Raw genomic sequence first — 19,113 nt, 5'->3', positions numbered from 1 at the left:
TTAAAAATAGTGTACATTTTTATAATTCATGAATATTTTTAAAATTGTTAACATTAACAAATGATCATTTTTAAAATTCACAAACGTCCTTTTCATTTTTTAATGCTTAATGATTTTTGTGAACTTTTCAAATATGCCAAAAAAAGATAGCTGGTTTCTTTTTTAAGCTAGCACCATGAGAAAAAGTGCAGCGATACAAAGCTAGCTAACATTTTTTATTTTTTGAGGATCTGCAAGCTAGCAACCGCTACTGGGCCGTGGCCATCAAGCTAGCGACGTGCGAGCGCTAAAGCCGCTAAATAGGCACTACCGAATTCCCTATTTGAAGGTTATCGTGTCAAATTGTTGGGCAAATACACAGGGGCGGCGTCATGTGCCAGACCCCAATAAGAGGAGAGGACGTATGATTTTCTTTCGAATGAATTTTTCCATAGGTTTCATAGCAGTTTGTCCGGTTGGGTGTTATTATTTCTGGGTTTTTTCACACGTTTTCTTCCATTTTTTATACCTTTCCCATTTTTATATTTTTTTTCCTTTTCTGTTTTTCGGAGTTTCAATTTTTTTCTTAAATGGTTAAGTTTTTCCTCAAAAATGTCCGTGTTTTTTAAAAACTATAATTTTAAAAAATATGCATAGAATTATTCACCCTCCGCAATATCATTTGTCAGTAATTTAGTACAACTTTGATAGGAGGGAGTAATTATTTTCTACTTTTTCCAAATATGTTGCATAATTTTCAAAAATGTACACGTCTTCTAAAAATAGTCAAGCATTATCTATAAAAAATTCCACACACTTTTCCTAAATAGTTTTCATGCAATTAAATAAGTCACTAAAGTCTCCAATACATAACCATGGGAGATCACAGTCGGCCTTCAAAAATCGCATCATGTCCCAAGTTTTATACCGCAAGCTCCTATTTGCTTGACCATACTGGCATGTCACTTCCAAGGTTCTTTCCCTTCTTCCTTCACAATCACATCAATGTGGTATTTAGAGAAATTTCTCAATTCCAGCACAAGGGCCTTTTTCCAATAAACACATAGCCCACCTTCCACTACTCCCCACTCCATAAGCATGATCATAACCCAAAGTTCCAGCCAATCCTTCCATGCAATATTTTACAAGCTGAGTTTCCACCACACATAATATCGCCGACGCACACTCCCACGCTAGATCATGCAACTCATGAACTGTCGCGGGGTCGCCTAACCCGCTCCAGCATAGAGTATCCATTGTTCGCGGTGATCCTCCCCTAGGGAGGTTGCCGATTCAACTTCGACAACGATGGACTTGGGGAGGACCCATCTTTACTTTCTTCCTACAGTGCCATTCATCCTCAAGCTTAGTCGTTTCCTCAGACCTCAATCTTATGGCCGCCGTGGCGTCACTCGTGAAGGATAGAATCAGAACACCGATGTGATCTCCCCTAGGGTTCCCTCACAGCAGGGACCGGGCCCAGGAAGCCTTGGGGACCGCAATTCGGGCACCCGGCCAGGGAGGGCAATGGTTAGGAAGACTCAACACCGGCCAAGGAATACGTAACCCCTCATCACCTCAGGTGGCCCTAGGGTAGTTCATGTTTGCCTTGCGGGTCTTCAACGGACCAGCACACTGCGAGCGTCAAAACGGGGCTGGAAGTGGGCTCGGGGCCAGTCTCCCTCTTCTTGGAGGGCGAAGAGAAGCTAGAGCCATCATCAGAGATCTTGAGCTTGCTCCATGGGTCCGCCAAAGGGGCTTCACGGGGCTCGCCAAGTGTCAACCACTTGTAAGCATCAAAGGGTGCCTGACAAAACCTTCCGGCTGATCTGAGAAGGCCTCCAGCTTCATCCCACTCTGCTCCGGAGACGGCACAGTCCAGGATTTGAGTGTTCTCAAGATCAGCCTCAAGACCTGCTTGATAGATACCCAAATAGTGTTATTGAAAATAATAGAGTTCCTATATTTTGATAAACACCAAATCACAACAGAATTAATAGCATTAAGAGCTGAGTTTTTTTACTAGAGACCCAGAATCTAGCTACTGATTCGAAGTCCTCTCCAATTTTAGTACCAAGTTGATCTTCAATAAAGGACCAAATTTGCTTAGCAACCACACAATCAAAAAACAAGTGTGAACTAGACTCGAGCTCAGAACAGAAAACGCAATCAAGGGGTTTGATAATTTATCTCTTTCTAAGGTTGTCCCTGGTCATAAGTTTGTTATTGGCAAACAACTAGAGAAAAAACATGAATTTTCGGCGGCACCTTAAGCTTCCAAACACAAGGAATGAAGACTGGTTGCACACCTCTAAAATTTATCACATGATAAAGGGAACTAGTGGAGTAGCCCCCTTTGTTCTCTAGTTGCCAATCCAGCGCATCAATATCATGATTGAGGACAATGCTGCTTGCTAACTACACCAACTGATACCACTCCTCCATGAGAGTATTATCAAAATTCCTTCTAAAGGAAAGCTTTAGCTGGTGTCCATGCCCACACAGCAAAGGAGTGGCCCATTCCTTCCTTTGCTCTGCTGGTGATGAGTTCAACAGACGGCGACAACGGTGAGGAGGCACGAACAACGGCAAGGACGAAGAAGCGTTGGTTCACGCCGGCTTTCCACTGCTCAATTGTGTCCCCGGCCGGCATTGCGCTCTCCTCCATCCGGTGCTGAAATATTCTTAGAGCATAGGCTTATGTTTGGTTTTTCAAGAGCATTTAGGAATATTTTCTCTTCACGAAAATTTGTATGAGCTCGCGAGCAAACTTCATGTTTGGATTTACTACTGTACATAGACACTTTGTTTTTAGATCAGTGATACATTACTTTTTTGAGAAATAAATTTTTTTGAGGTTTTTTTTTTGAGAAATAGAAGTTGTTTTTTTGAGAAATATAGATGGGTGATACAAACACATGTACACGCCGATGTACAGAGAAAATAAGCACAAGGGGCGAGCCGGCCCAGGCCCAGGCCCATGCGCTCGGGCCTGCAACAGTCAGTTACAGCACCCAAACCCAAGTGCCCAACCCGCGCCGTTCCTCACTCTCCCTCTGCTCCGCTCGCCGGCGACTCCAGCGGCAGGCGGCGATTAACGGACGTCGTCTTCGAGCTGCTAGAGCCTGCCTCCGTCCGGCGCCCTCTCCTCCGTCCGCTGGAACAGGAACAGGATGGAAGCAAGCGCACTGGCAACGCCTACCAGGTCAGCTCCCGCCCGCCCGCCCGCCCGCCCGCAAGCTGCTTGTGTTTATGCCCATATCCATGTGGTTTTCTCCGTTGGCCACAGCACGCAGCAGCAGCATAGAGTGTCTGCCGGAGCAGAGCAGCAATGGATCCCAGCCTCATCGATTAATGCTCTCACCAACCTACCTACACTCATTGAAGGATCGCAGTCGATGAATGAATGTAGTATCTGTTCGTGCTAGACGGATCAGAGTAGGGCATCGTTTAATGCTCTCACCAACAAACCAACCTACCTCTACTTTTTCTTGCTTGCTTGCTTGTTTCATTGTTTGTGTTCAACTTCAGCACTGGCTTGCTCAAAGTAATTAACATAGTACGTACTACTAGTAGTAAGTATTATGATCAAGTCAAGCCATTATATTAGTAGATAGATGATAATAATAATAATCCTAGAGGTTAAGAATTTGGTCGGTCAAGTCAAGCAAAATACGGAGGAATACTCCTCTCTACCTCTACGTAGTGCTAGTGTAGTCGACTCTTTTCTGTTGGGTCAAGTCAAGCAAACACACAGCTGTGGGCCAGCTGTATTAGAATTCTAGTGCTACAGCCAGCCTCATATCCTTTTCTCCCTGGACCTGGGAGCCAAAAATCAATGTCCACCTGCCCTTCTCCTTATTAAAACCAATGCCTATGGGCCAGCTCGGTGGGAGTAATGTTGACACTAGTACTCCTCATTTGATGCTAACCAACCGACACCTTCATGATATTTTGGTACTATGTGAGTCTCGCAGTGACAAAAATCTGTGAAAAAGAATACAATGGCGAAAAGTCTCCGGGTGTGATTTGTCTCCCTCATTTTCTGTCATTTTTTGAATGAGTGAAAAATTGTGCAATTATATGATCAAGGAAAAGGATAACACTTTCTCTATAAGAGCCATCAACTACAAGGGACAATGGCAGTCACCCGCGTTCTCACAGTTAGTTTTTCTTTTCAGGGGACAACTAACATGAAGGTGTGAATAAACATCAATAATTATGTAGTACGGATTAAGTTTTTTTTAGAAAAGGAGGATGACCCCCGGCCTCTGCATCTGGGAGATGCATACGGCCACTTTATTAATTATTCTCGAGGACCTTACAAAGTATTACAAACAATATACCTGAATCCATCATCTTGGCAACATATGCCGCTACTCTTTTATCCATATGATGAAGGGATGCTAGTTGGGCCACTACCAAACCACTCACCTAACCTAACATCAAAAGCCGGAAACCCCAGCCGAGCCACATACCGGGTCTGGGGCACAGTCCGGTCAGACACACTCTTGTGTCCTCGCAGCCATCTTCCACAGGTTCGTCTTCAGAATATATTGAGTCTTCTACCTTGTGTAGGCCACTCCACCATCGACGTCACCATGACGCCAGACAGCTACCTCCTCCTGCGCAAGTCCATCTCCGCGCATCGGACGCCGAGCCTCCACAGCGCCATGCCGCCGATCTTCGCCGCCATCAATGAGTGAGATGAAGTACCGCTCCACCACAGCACGTACAAGGTGAGGAAGGGCGAGGTCCCCATCGGAGACACGGCCGGAAGAGAAGCACCGCAGCCACGAGACACTGCCCGGAGCTGCGACACGGTAGATCAGACGGGCCGCCACCAGGAACCAGACAAGCTCGCAATGCACACCCAGCATCCCCATGCCCAAGTCGGCGCCTTCAAGAAGGTGACGACGCTGTAGCGCCGCCGCCGCTTAGCCACCAGGGCTAGGATGTTCACCCGGGCGCAGGGGAAGGGGGGAGGCAGGGGAGGTTTAGCCTCGGCGCCACCACCAAGGAGGGAATGGCGTCCGGGACGCCATCGACGCCGTGACCGCCACCGGCGGCCAAGGGTTTCCCCCGGCCAAGCACCCTGCCGCCACCTCCGAACCAGCCACAACATCAGCAGGCGCGCACACGCCGGAGATCCAGGCCGGCCGAAGGTCATGCATCACGAGCGGACCAGATCGCCTCCGATCTGACGAGGGGATCCCGGGGCCTCCCCGCGCCATGACCAGCGCCCACCAGGACCTCGCTGCCCGCGCAGCCGAGGGGGCCCGGCCTACCTCACCGACGAGCACTCCCCGCCGCCGAAGGAGCGCCGTCCGCACCAGCAAGGCCACCGCCTCAGATCCGGGCCCTCACCACCGAAAGGAAGCGGCCAGAGGCCTCGCCGCTGCCCTCACAGGCAGCCGCGCGGGGGCCCCGGTGACCGCCTCCGGCAGCGGCGAGGAGGAGGGGAAGGGGGAGGAGGCGGCGCGAGGGAACCCTAGATCGCCCCCGAGTCGCCCTCGGGAGAGCGACGCGGGGGGAGTCGCCCTCGGTAGTACGGATTAAGTACTGTAACACTTGCATATCACCCTAAATTGGCGCAGTAGCGTGCTAAAGCCGCTAAATTGTACTACACGATGTTGATAGCGTGATGCCCCTCCAAATGTTGTAGCACTGAGATTGCGTGTTATTTAAAACTTTGCGTATACATCAGCATTTTTGTTATTAATATGGATTATGTATATCCTAAATTCATTTTTGTTTGTATGATGATTCAAAAAAAGTTCCAGAAATCATAGCTTTGAATTCTCAGTTTCTTATAAGATACATAAGTTCGAGAAATTTATTATAATAAAGTAACCTGCAATCAAATATGGTGGAATTCTCATTTATCCTCTGGACCTGGTCTGAAACGAATGGAGTTGCATAATATCCACTTGTCAAGCATAATATCCAGTTGTCACGCCACTGATCAAGGACGAGTAACCAGTGGTTGTTGGCACTCCCAAGCTTGTGTGTGTCTCGTGTTCATGTCACTGTATTCTCCTCTATTGAGCATTAAAGGTCGCATATGTTCTATCTTCAACAGCCCCGCTATTAACTAAGCGGTGTATCTTTCTTAGCTGCCAATTCACAACTGCCCCGCGAGCTACGTCCTCATCTTCTTCAACCCGACCACCTCTTCATTGCTGATCTCTACTTCTCATCTTGTTCATTTCTGTTCACATTGAATTTTTCCAGCATAGTTGGTTCATTAGGCTTTCCGTGTTCTAGTAATCAGGCAACATTACCGCTTGGTTATATTTTGAACCTTCTTTTTTATCAAAGCATACATGATGTGTTTGAGGGCGCGCACCTTTGAATATTGTGCATGAGTACAAACTATGAACTCACTTACTCCCAAATTTTGAAACGACGAAAACTAATAACAGCAAACTGAAGTCTGTACTGCAGACTGCAGTGTGCTTCATTCTGTTCTTTTTTTTAGAAAAGGAGGACGACCCCCGGCCTCTGCATCTGGGCGATGCATACGCCACTTTATTAATTATTCTCACAAGCCCTTACAAAGCCATACAACAGCAAGACTAAAGCCACCGTCTAAGCAACAGTTGTCGCTACACCTATCCAATTGATGAAGGGCGCAGATAGTTAGGGCCTAATACCAAACAGATATCGCAGCCAAACCTAAACATTTAAGACTTGAGGTCCCAACCAGGACGCCTGGCGGGTATGGGGCACCTACCAGTCCGGCGCACTCCTCAACCAGGACGCCTGCCGGGTATGAGGCCGCCGCAGCCACCTGCCACCAATCCATCTTCAGAGCTGTACTGTTGCATGTACCGTGTCAGGTCTCTCTGCCATCGACGCCACCATGATGCCCGACAGCATCGTCCTCCTGCGTGAGTCCATCCTCCCACAGCGAACTCCGAATCTGCACTGCGCCATGCCATCAAGATCCGTCACCATCAGTGTGTAGGATGAAGCACCGCTCCACCAAAGAATCTGTCTTCTGGTCCCTCGATCACGTGTGTACCTCCAAGAATGACGCCCCCAAGAGAGAAACGACACCAGAGCGCCGCCGTCTTCCGACCATCCGATCTAGGGTTTCCCCCAGAGGTAGCAGAGAGTGGCCTTGAACTTCTCCACGGCGATGCCTTCAAGAAGGGAACGACGCAGATGGCGCCGCCACCGCCGGCCTTAGCAGAGGCCAAAGGCAAGTTTTCACCCAGATCAGTACGAAGGGATCCAACTCTCGTGCACGGGCCGCCGTCACCACCAGCACCACCAGGTAGAACTCTGGAGCACCGGCAGATCAGCGAGCCGCCGGCACCACCGCATCCAGATCGCCGGCCACGCTGGAACGCCGCCATCCCCCGCGCCGTCCGGGTCAGAGACGGAGCCGCCGACCGCGCACAGGGACCACCGCCGCCTGCACACGCAGGAGCGCCACCGAGAGCCCAGCGCCCGCCACCACTTGCCGAGGGCCGCCGCCGCGCGCCCCGAGCGGACTCCCACGCACACCAGGGGAAACCGTCGTCGCCCCCAAGCCCGCACCGGAGCGCCCGCCTCCAGCGCGCCGCCAACCACCGCCACGATCCGCCCGCACTAGATCCAGCAAGCCGTGGGAGAAGAGATCCCGCCGACACCAACCGGGCTTTGCCCGGCAGCGCGCCCCGGCAGCGGCGAGGAGGAGAGGTCGGGGGATGGACGAGGACGCGGCGGCGCTAGGCTTCATTCTGTTCTTGAAACACCCTTCATTTCTGACATGTTGAATGCATACAAAATCCAAAACCCAAAATCATCCACATGTGGGAAAATTATCGACACAATTTGGATAATTATCATATATACGAAATGATGAGCAACCAGTAGGCTGCCTACATTATTTCAACAACACAGTGAAAATGGGCAGTAAAATTATCTCTTTATCTGTCCAGCATTGCACCATGTCGTGATGTATTGACGAGGATTCGGCATCACGACAGCATGTATTGATGACAGCTTGTAAAACACTCAACAATCATCACAACCAACGCATCTGCTCCAGCTCAGTGAGAGTAATATCACCACCAACGGATCAGATTGAAGTCCCCTCCCACTAGGATAGGGATCGCCGCCGTGGTCACCGCGGTGACTTTGGCTTGGAGTTCTCCCAAGAACTCCGCCGGTCGCGAGTGATCGGCCGGTCCATAGACCTGGACCACCACAAGCTCACGAAGAGAAGCCTGTATGCGTAAGTGCGCTGCAATAAAAAAAGCCCCACGTCCCAGGAGATAAGATCATACACAGCGCGGCACAGACCCAACAGCAATGCCGCCCGAGTGCCCTACCGCAGGGACATGCTGCCACTCAAAGCGCTCTAGCGGATCAATAGAAAGTAGTTCATCGAGGCGGAAATCCACCTTCATCGTTTCCTGTAAACCTACGATATCTATGTCCTCCTTACGCATGTACTCCTTTAGCTGGGTTCGCCGCCCAGCGTGGCCGAAGCCACGAATATTCCAAAAGAGAGCCCACATCTAGATCACGCGATTGCGGAGACGGACACCTCTCGAGGTGATCGCCTTTGCCACGCGCCTCGCCTTGCCCCTGCAAGGCGAGGGAGAGGGAGCAACCCCTGTTGCCTGCCCCCCCCCCCCTCGGGCAGAACCGAAAGGGCAGCAACATCCCCGCCCTCGGGGTCACCCGCCCTCTGTTCGGCACGCGCTGCTGCCGACAGATCCCTTATATCGTGGTGCTGTAAAAACATTATAAGGGCAACCTTTAACTTGTTTTGAGGTATCGTGCAGGCTGTGGCGGAACAGATCCCGCAAAAATTTACTATAAAATTGAATATTCCCTGTGGCCTTCTTCTTCCTCTCACCCGTGTCTCCCTCGATCCTTGCCGCCGCACACCACGCACACAGCGCAGTCTGCCTCCGCACACGACGAACCAGGGGTCACCGCACACCTTGCAGGCCGCCTCGCCCTCGCCCGGCCGTGCGGCGGAGCATCGACCAGAGCTGCGGCGACACCAACTCGTCGTTGTCCCTCCCATGGAGCAGCCGGTGGAGCTCGCGCCGGCCCGCTGAAATCAACTAGAATCCCTACCAATCAGGTCTGTCCGCCGGAAATTTGGCCGGAATCGAGACCAACACGATGGATCTTGGTCGGAATGGAGACTACTCTGGCGGTTGGACCTGAAACTTCCTCCCGCCAACCTTCTTTTTTAAGGTGAACCGTAAAATTTGCCCCGAATCCTTAACAACTGAGGGATTGGAGGCTCGTTTTAAGGTTTCCTTAAAAAAAAGGTCAGGTCGATTTTGAGGGATCTGGTTGGGTCAGTTTTTTCGTTCAATCCAGTAAAAAAGCGGTTATTTTAAGTTTTGGCTCTTTTAAGAGATCTGCTAGAGATGCTCTATCAGAGCCATCAATTACATGGGACAATGGTAGTCGCCCGTGTTCTCACACTTAGATTTTAAGGTTATTTTTTTTCTTTTCAGGGAACAACTAACATGAAGGTGTGAATGAACATCAATAATTATGTCGTACGGATTAAGTACTGTAACACTTGCATATCACTCTAAATTGGTGCAGTAGCGTGCTAATGCCGCTAATTGTACTACACGATGTCGATGGCGTGATGCCCCTCCAAATGTTGTAGCACTGAGATTGCGTGTTATTTCAAACTTTGCCTATACATCATCATTTTTGGAATTAGTATGGATTATGTATATCCTAAATTCTTTTTTGTTTGTATGATGATTCAAAGAAGTTCCAGAAATCATAGCTTTGAATTCTCAGTTTCTTATAAGATACATAAGTTTGAGAAATTTATTATAATAAAGTAACCTGCAATCAATATGGTGGAATTCTCATTTATCCACTGGACCTGATCTGAAACGAATGGAGCTGCATGTATACACACTTCTCACGCCACTGATCAAGGACGAGTAACCAGTGGTTGTTGGCACTCCCAAGCATTAAAGGTCGCATATGTTCACATTCTATCTTCAACAGCCCCGCTATTAACTAAGCGGTGTACCTTCCTTAGCTGCCAATTCACAACTGCCCCGAGAGCTACATCCTCATCTTCTTCAACCCGACCACCTCTTCATTGCTGATCTCTACTTCTCATCTTGTTCATTTCTGTTCACATTGAATTTTCCAGCATAGTTGGTTCATTAGGCTTTCCGTGTTCTAGTAACCAGGCAACATTACCGCTTGGTTATATTTTGAACCTTTTTTTTATCAAAGCATACATGATGTGTTTGAGCGCACGCACCTTTGAATATTGTGCATGAGTACAAACTATGAACTCACTTACTCCCAAATTTTGAAACAACGAAAACTAATAACAGCAAACTGAAGTCTGTACTGCAGTGTGCTTCATTCTGCTCTTGAAACACCCTCCAAGCTCATCTTTGGATCAAGGGTGTGAGCTTCATTTCTGACATGTTGAATGCATACAAAATCCAAAACCCAAAATCATCTACATGGGGAAAATTATCGACACAGTGTGCTTCATTCTGTTCTTGAAACACCCTCCAAGCTCATCTTTGGATCAAGGGTGTGAGCTTCATTTCTGACATGTTGAATGCATACAAAATCCACAACCCAAAATCATCTACATGTGGGAAAATTATCGACACAATTTGGATAATTATCATATATACAAAATGACGAGCAACCAGTAGGCTGCCTACATTATTTCAACAACATAGTGAAAATGGGAAGTAAAATTATTATGTCTCTTTATCTGTCCAGCATTGCACCATGTCGTGATGTATTGACGAGGATTGGGCATCACGACAGCATGTATTGATGACAGCTTGTAAAACACTCAACAATCATCACAACCAACGCATCTGCTCCAGCTTGGTGAGAGTAATATCACCACCAACTCAAGAATATCATGAACCCGTTGCTGTACTCCTCATTTGATGCTAACCAACTGACAAGTTCATAATGTTTTGGTACCATGTCAATCTGGCAGTGCTAAAAATGTAGAAAAAGGAAACAATGACGGAAATTCTCTGAGTGTGATTTGTCTCCCTCGTTTTATCTGCTTTAGTACGTACTGAGTGAGAACTGTATAATTATACTATCAAGCAAAGGGACAACGTTTTCTCTTTAAGGGCCATCAACTCCACGCATTTTACATCCAACTATGAAGTTTTTATTTCTGTGGTGAAGAACTAACACCAAGGAGTGAATGCTATATATAGTGGCTTAGACCAACAATTATGTACGAATTAAGTGTCGTACCATTTTCTTATCGATCTGTATATGTAGATTCATTTTTGTTTGTTTGGGGATTTAAAAATGTTACGAAATATCACTCGATTACTGTAATAAATTGAATCCTTAGTTTTCTTATGAGCATACATAATTTCCTGAAATTTATTATAAGAAAACTACATGGAATTAATATTGCGGAATTCTTGGTTATCCTTTTAAATTTTGATTTTTGGAACTCATAAAATAGCATGGAAACCATGGATATAGTTCTACAGAAGCCTAAAAAAAGTATCATGAATTCTTAGTTTTCTTAGAAGAGGCATAATTACTCTAAATTGGCACACTAAAATTTCATAGGATTAGTACTGTCTGATTCCTAGTTAACCACTCAAAAGTTGAATTCTAGAAAATCACGTGTTGTTCTGAAAAAAAAATCCCCAGAATTAATATCATGGACTTGCTAACTTTCTTAAAAGAAAAAAATATTTCTTGGTATTAGTACAATAAAATTATTTTGAATTTGTATCATGGAATTCTTGGTATCCCACTAAAGAAATTTTGAGAATCATGAAATGTTATCAAAATAACTATCTTTTTTGTAAAAAGATCTTGGAATTAAGGTAATGAAATCTTAAGTTCACTTAGAACTTGCATAATTTTTGGGAATTGTAGCGGTCATCTTTGGTACGGGCGGCTTGTCTTGTCTTTGTAATTTAGATTATGTGCTCACTCGTCAGTTCCCAGCGAGAGTAACTATATACTCCCTCCGTTTCTAAAAGGAAGGCATATAATTTTTTCACATTTTCTCTCGAAAAGTAAGGCCTATAGTGATATAGACCAATTACAAACCAACATGAGTGGGTGGACACTTGCATGATTGGTGGGCTTTGTTTTATGCTCGTATGTGTGTAGCAACATGCATGCTTTGTTTTTTAGAACCTATTAGTAGTCCTGAAATTTGGATGTATAACAACCTGGGTTAGAAATATAATAGTCTCCATCTCAGCTGATTTGACTCCAAGGGCCAAAAATAGTAATATCCATCCTCTTTATGAAATGTTGGCTAACAAACACCGAACAACTAAATGCATCTGGTCCACGGTGAGAGTAACACCCCAACAACTCGAGAGCGTGGCAGGACACTCAATCAAGCACTAATAGTACGTCTCAATGAATGCTAACCAAACGACATGTTCATGATGTTTTGGTACCATGTTAGTCTGGCAGTGCCAAAAATCGAAACTACTTCACACACGACTCCTTTGAACCCGATGCTCAAGGACATGTGATCCAACGACCATGGTCCACTCAACACACATTATGGAAGGCTGGGTTGAGCTATCATGCAACTATTGTCGTCTGTATAGCAACATTCGCCAAAAATCTGGACAAACAAAAGACCAACCAGGAAAAGTCGCCACACATGATTCAATTCATGGTCCCTCGGTTGAGCAGACTGCCACGGGGAATTTTTCTCCATAATTTTGTTTCCTTCAGTAATGAGCGAAAATGTATAATTATGTATGGACAACGCTATCACCAGCGTTCTCATACTTAGATTTTATAGTAAAACATTTTTTTTGCGGGGAACAACTAAAACCAAAGTGTGGACGCTATAGTGGTTTATGATAATCATGTGGTTCTGAAGGCTCCAGACCAAGCAACCCCCGCAACTGAAGAATGGCGAGCGATCCGTCCCCAACCCAGCCCCTCCCGGCGCTGGCCGCCGCGGCCACGCCGGCCACCAACCCCCCGCGCCTTCTGCTGCTGCCGCCCCCACCGGCTTGCCTGCCGCCGGACTTCACCCCGCAGGTGGTTCCTCTTCCTTCAGGCGCTGCGTCCCTGCCGGTGAAGTTGGGCGCCAGATCCAGTTCGCCGGTCCGGCGGTCGCCGCCGCCCGAAGGCCTGGGCTCGGCGCTTGCGCTGGAGGAATTGGTGCCGGAGACGCCGCCTGAGCTCCAGGGCGCCCAGCCGCGGATCGCATCCATCGTTGTCGTCCCGTCGCCTCGCAGCCATGGCGCCTCCTCCTCCTCCCGCAACGGCTCTTCGGCGGATGCAGGGCGTGATGTAGAGAAGACCGGCGAGGGATGGAAGCTCGTTTCCTACCGGCGTGGCCCGTGCCCCCCGCCCCCTCCTGCTCAAGCCACCCCTCGACGACCTCTTCCTGCGTGGCTCCACGGAAGGTGCTGCCGCTGCCTCGTCCCAGGTCACCGTGCCGCGGCTTGCCGGGATCCCATTAGATGCGCCCGTTGCCTCCAGTCAGGCCACCGTGCTCACGGCTGCACCAACGCTTGGCGCCCGCTCAGTTCTCTGAAGCTCCTGCGGCGGCCTGCTGCCGCGCCCCCAGCGGCTCCCTTCGCACCCAGGTCTCCTGCTCGTGGCTGGCCTGCCCCTCCGCAGGCCCCGCCGCTCTCGTCAACTGCATGGCCTCCACTAGGCACTGCCGTCCGATGGGGAGAAATTTCGGCAGCTTTAGACGTGCATCAGCAGCAAGGCCCTCTCTGCTCCGGCGACGCAGCGGTCATTTGGCTTGCGGGTGCGCAGTCCGACGCCTCCTGTCAGGCTGTGGCAGAGGTCCTTGCATCCGCGATTAGCGCAAACGTCACGGATATCAGAGTCGTGCGGCAATCCGTGGCTAATTCTGCCGGCGTTCGTGAGGCTACGACCTCCCGTGCTGCTTCCCCAGCCACGCATGCGGCTGCTTTGACCACGCTGGTGGGTGATTCTACAGCGCGTGACGCTCTCCGCCTCTCTCCGGCCAGACCCGTGCTTCCCTCGCCGTCTTCATCTGCATCGCGCCCTCCAGGATACGAGGCCTCCCCCGTGACGAGCTCCGCTCCACAGACGCCGCCCTTCCTCACGGACGCTTGTCGCACCCCCTGCAGTACGGCTGTGGAGGATGTCGTGTCCCCTACAATCGAGACGGCTGTGGTCATCACATTGTCTCGTGCTCCTACTCCAGTGCCTCCCTACGAAGAGGTGGTGCCGCAGGTGCTGGAGCCTATGTTCCAGAGACAACAGGAAGCCTTGCTCCCCTCTCCGGCTTGGACGCCTCCTAGGCCACCGGCTGCGCGGCGCAAAACTTTAGCGGGTGTGACCATTGATCGCTCGGGTTGTGGCCTGTTGATCAAGCGATCCAGCACTAGGCTGTCGGCGAAGGCCCGTGCTCGTGCCCCTCCTGTTGCACTGCAGGCAGAAGCGCTGATTTGCCGCAACCTTGGCATTATTAAGGATGGTCGGGACATCACCGCTGCTGCTCTGGATGCGCTCAAGAATCTGTTCAAGGAAGAGATCTCGAACTCGACAATGGTGGCTTTGAGGAAGCTGTTCAAGCTAGACGATCAGGAGGCGGAGGCCATTGAAGATGCGTTGGTCAGCCACGGTGGAGAGCATGCTCTTGATCATGAGGAGCCGGAGCAGCATGCTGCTAGCTGAGCACGATGGCGCTGATGCGGCCCAACCTCAAGAGATGCATTAGTTTTAAATGTTAGAACAACCTGTTAACATTTTGTGTTGGAATGTGAGGGGTCTAAATTGTTTGGATCGTCGAACTACTGTGCATGAGACCATTGCGGCTTCATCCTGTCAGATTGTGTGCCTGCAAGAATCCAAGTTAGACAACGTCGACAAGTTTACTGCTGCATATCTGGGAGGTTTTCGCCTTCATAGCTTTGCCCAGTTACCGGCTGTGGGCACCCGTGGAGGCATTCTAATGCTCTGGGATGATTCCATCATTGGCATCAATGACATTGTGGCGCTGGAATTCTGCCTCTCCGCCTCGGTTACCCTGCGTGAATCCAGCACCACCTTCAAGATCACTACCGTCTATGGTCCTTCTACCGCATCGAGAAAAGATGTTTTCCTTGCCGAGTTGATCACCCAAAAGCCTGTTTGTGGATCCAAGTGGCTGGTTCTAGGTGATTTCAACCAAATTTATAGGGCCCGTGACAAGAATAAGCGCAACATTAATAGAAGCCGCATCACTCGTTTCCGCAACGCCCTTCAATCCTGTGACCTCAAAGAGATTCACCTCCAAAATCGTCGTTTCACTTGGAGTAATGAAAGGATAAATCCTACCTTATGCAAGCTTGACTCCTTTTTCTGCAACGCCGAATGGGACATCCATTTCAACACCCATGTCCTTCATGCTTTATCTTCGTCACTCTTGGACCATTGCCCACTCTTGCTTGCCAATGATTGTGGCCCTAGAAGGCCTCGGAGCTTCAAATTCGAGAATTTTTGGCCTTCCCTACCACGGTTCAATGAGATTGTGCATAAGGCTTGGAACGAGCATTCGGTGCACACCGAGCCTTACCAAGTGTTATTCCATAAGCTCAAAAAGACCGGTGTCCGACTCTCTGAATGGAGTAGAAGCCTCTTCTCCAAATCCAAACTCCATCTTCATGCTGCGCTTAGGATAATTCTTGAGCTTGATGTGGCTCAAGAATCCCGCACCTTAAGCCATGCCGAGCATGATCTCCGAGCTCGGCTCAAGAAAGGTGGTAAGTCTGGCGGTCCTTGAGCGTTCAAGAAAGAAGCAATGTGCCCGTATTGCCAATTTGCGGGAGGGTGACGCCAACACCAAATACTTCCATAGGCGCATCAATGCTAGAAGGCGAAAAAACCATATTCTCTGACTGAAGCATAATAATGGTTGGGCTACCGAGCATGAGAGGAAGGAGGAAATCATTCTTGAACACTTCTCCAGCGTCATCGGAAAGACAAATGCTAGAAAAAAAGACTTCAATTGGGATCACTTTCATTTTGAGGATTGCGACCTTGGCGATCTTGATGATCCCTTCACACTGGAGGAAGTCCACAATGTCATCAAGCAAATGCCCAATGACAAGGCCCCCGGACCGGATGGGTTCACCGGACTGTTTTTCAAGTCATGTTGGGGCATTATTAAAGAGGATGTTATGCGGGTGATCCATCAATTTGGTAACCTCCATGTGGCCAATCTCCATTGGCTTAACTCAGCGAACATTGTGCTCTTCCAAAGAAAGATGGGGCGGAGGGAATTGGTGACTACAGACCTATTAGCCTAATCCATGCCATAGCCAAGATCATTGCCAAGTTGCTTGCGGTCCGTCTTGGGCCTCATATGGACAAGCTTATCTCCAAGGCTCAAAGCGCTTTCATCAAGAAGAGAAGTATTCATGATAACTTCATGTATGTGCGCAATCTTGCTCGCCGGCTCCACAAAAGCAAAACTCCATCCATCCTTCTCAAGCTTGACATTCGGAAGGCTTTTGACTCCGTACGTTGGGATTACATTCTTGATCTCCTCCAACGAAGAGGCTTTCCTAGCAAATTTCGTGAGTGGGTTGCAGCCCTCCTTTGCACATCCACTTCCCGGATTCTACTCAATGGTGTTCCCGGCCCCCCTATTAAGCATGGCCAGGGCCTTCGCCAAGGAGACCCGTTCTCGCCCCTATTGTTTGTCATCGCCATTGACCCTCTCCAACAAGTGTTGGATTTGGCCACTGCTCATGGCTTACTCCATAAGATTAGAGGTCGTGGGGCTGTTTGTAGGACCTCACTCTATGCTGATGATGCAATGGTATTCATGGCACCCATCAAACAAGATATGGACAACCTGTCGTCCATCTTGCGCTGCTTTGGTGACGTCACCGGTTTAGAGACAAACTTCTAAAAGAGCTCCTATGTCCCCATCCGGTGTAGCAACCGCAACCTAGGAGAGATCCTCCATAACTTGCCCCCGACCCGAGCTCACTTTCCCATCCGTTACTTGGGCCTACCACTATCCATATGGCAACTCAAGAGAGCAGATTTTCAATTCCTTGAAGATAAGGTTGCCGCAAGGCTGGTACCTTGGGATGGGCAGAACGTCACCACTACGGGTCGTGGTAGCCTTGTCAAGTCGGTGCTCACCTCGCAAGTCATCTACCATGCCACTCCACTTATCATCCCGCCACCCGTAATAGAGAGCATCAACAAAATCGAGAGGGCTTTCCTTTGGGCGGGAACAGACAAAATCACCGGCGCAAAGTGCAAGGTTAATTGGGCTACTGTGGTGTCGACCAAAGCATCTTGGCGGATTTGGTGTGCTCGACCTTGACAAGTTTGCTCGGGCCTTGCGTTTGCGTTGGCTTTGGTATGAGTGGAAAGACCCGGACAAGCTTTGGGTGGGTATGGGGAACCCATGCGACAAGGTGGACATCAACCTATTCTACGCCGCTACCATCATCTCAATTGGCAATGGTGCCATTGGCCCCTTTTGGGGTTCCCCTTGGCTCAATGGAAAGAAACCGAAGGACATTGCTCCTCTCATTTACTTGGCCTCCTCGCGAAAAAATTGGAAAGTTAAGGAGGCCTTGGCGGATGATGCTTGGATTCGCAAGATAAACCTCAACATGGTTCTGACCATGGAGCACCTTAGACAATTTCTCACACTTTGGGAGCAAATTCGCCACACCCACCTACGCGAGGATGCCATCGACGAGATAGTTTGGAAGCACTCAACAAGTGGTTTTTATTCGTCGGCATCGGCTTATCACGCACAATTCATTGGATCTATGGGCACCACCTTCCACTGCTACATTTGGGGCGCTTGGGCTCCGCCGAAGGTGAAATTCTTTGCTTGGCTTGCAACCCGTAATAGGATTTGGACGGCTGACAGACTCGCTAGGAGGGGTTGGCAAAATTGTGGACTGTGTCCGCTTTGCCAGCGTGTGCAAGAAAATGGAGCCCATCTTTTCTACAAGTGTCGCTTCACCCTTAGGATTTGGAACCTCATCAAAATTGGCTTGGTCTCCATATGATTGACATGTCAACTTGGGACAATTTGCACTCTCTCTCGCTTTGGTGGAGAAACATGTCTGGAAGCAACATCCCCAATAGAAAGGCCATGGCATCCCTCACTATGCTAGTTGGGTGGACCATTTGGAATGAGAGAAACGCTCGTATATTCAGGCACAAGTCAACACCTGCGCCGGTCATCTTCGACACCATCAAAAGAGAAGCTAGACTTTGGGTTACTGCGGGTGCACACAAATTGGGTAGCATAATGCCGGGAGAGTAATGGACCTCATGTAATATGTGTGGTGTAACAAACAAACTCTATTCTCCTTCTTAATTAATGGATGAGGCAAAGCTTATGCCTCCGTTTCGAAAAAAAAATCATGTACAAATTCAGTACTGTAACATTTGTTTATATCTCTGTTTGGTTTACACCAGAATTTTTGAACTAAGTAGTTGATTTTCTTGAGCTATCATCCTATATTAATTTCTGTTTGTATGTTGATTTAAGAAAATCAAGGAATAGTTGCATGTAAATCTCAGTTTTCTTATGAACATGCATAATTTCCTGAAATTTATTATAATAAATTACCTGGGTTTGCAATCGTGGGATTCTCAGTCATCTTCTTAAAATTTGAATTTTGGAAAATCATCAAATAGCGATGAAACCATTGGATCTCTATTTGAAATATTTCATAGAAAAAAAGTATCATGAATTTCTTAGTTTATGCTAAAATCTGAAAATCATGAGTTGTTTCCAGAAATAAACCCCAGAATTAATACACTGAATGCCTCAGCTTTGTTAGAAAAGAAATAATTCCCCTCTAAAAAGGGAAATAATTTATCAGAATTATACAGCAGTATAATAGAATTCCTTGAGTTCTTGGTGAAACGGACAGCCACATGGTTCTCGTCGATGCAAACAGTAGCAGTAGTAATGAGTCGAAGACTTTGGAGGTAGGTGGTGTCAATTGCAAAATAGAGATCCAGGGGTTATAATAAGAGCACTCTCCAGACACTCACTCTCACTCTCTCTGAAGCTGCTCCTCACTCTTCACCTCCGCCATCGCCTACTCCCTCCATCTCCTCCCCAGCGACCCAGCTCCTACTCTCACCACGGCCACGGCGGTTCCCGGATCTGAACCAGCCGCACCGTAA

The sequence above is a fragment of the Triticum dicoccoides genome, chromosome 2B, assembly GCF_002162155.2.
Source record: "Triticum dicoccoides isolate Atlit2015 ecotype Zavitan chromosome 2B, WEW_v2.0, whole genome shotgun sequence".
In the NCBI taxonomy this organism is placed as follows: domain Eukaryota; kingdom Viridiplantae; phylum Streptophyta; class Magnoliopsida; order Poales; family Poaceae; genus Triticum; species Triticum dicoccoides.
The sequence above is the reverse complement of the archived record's forward strand: the minus strand, read 5'-3'. Positions refer to the sequence as shown.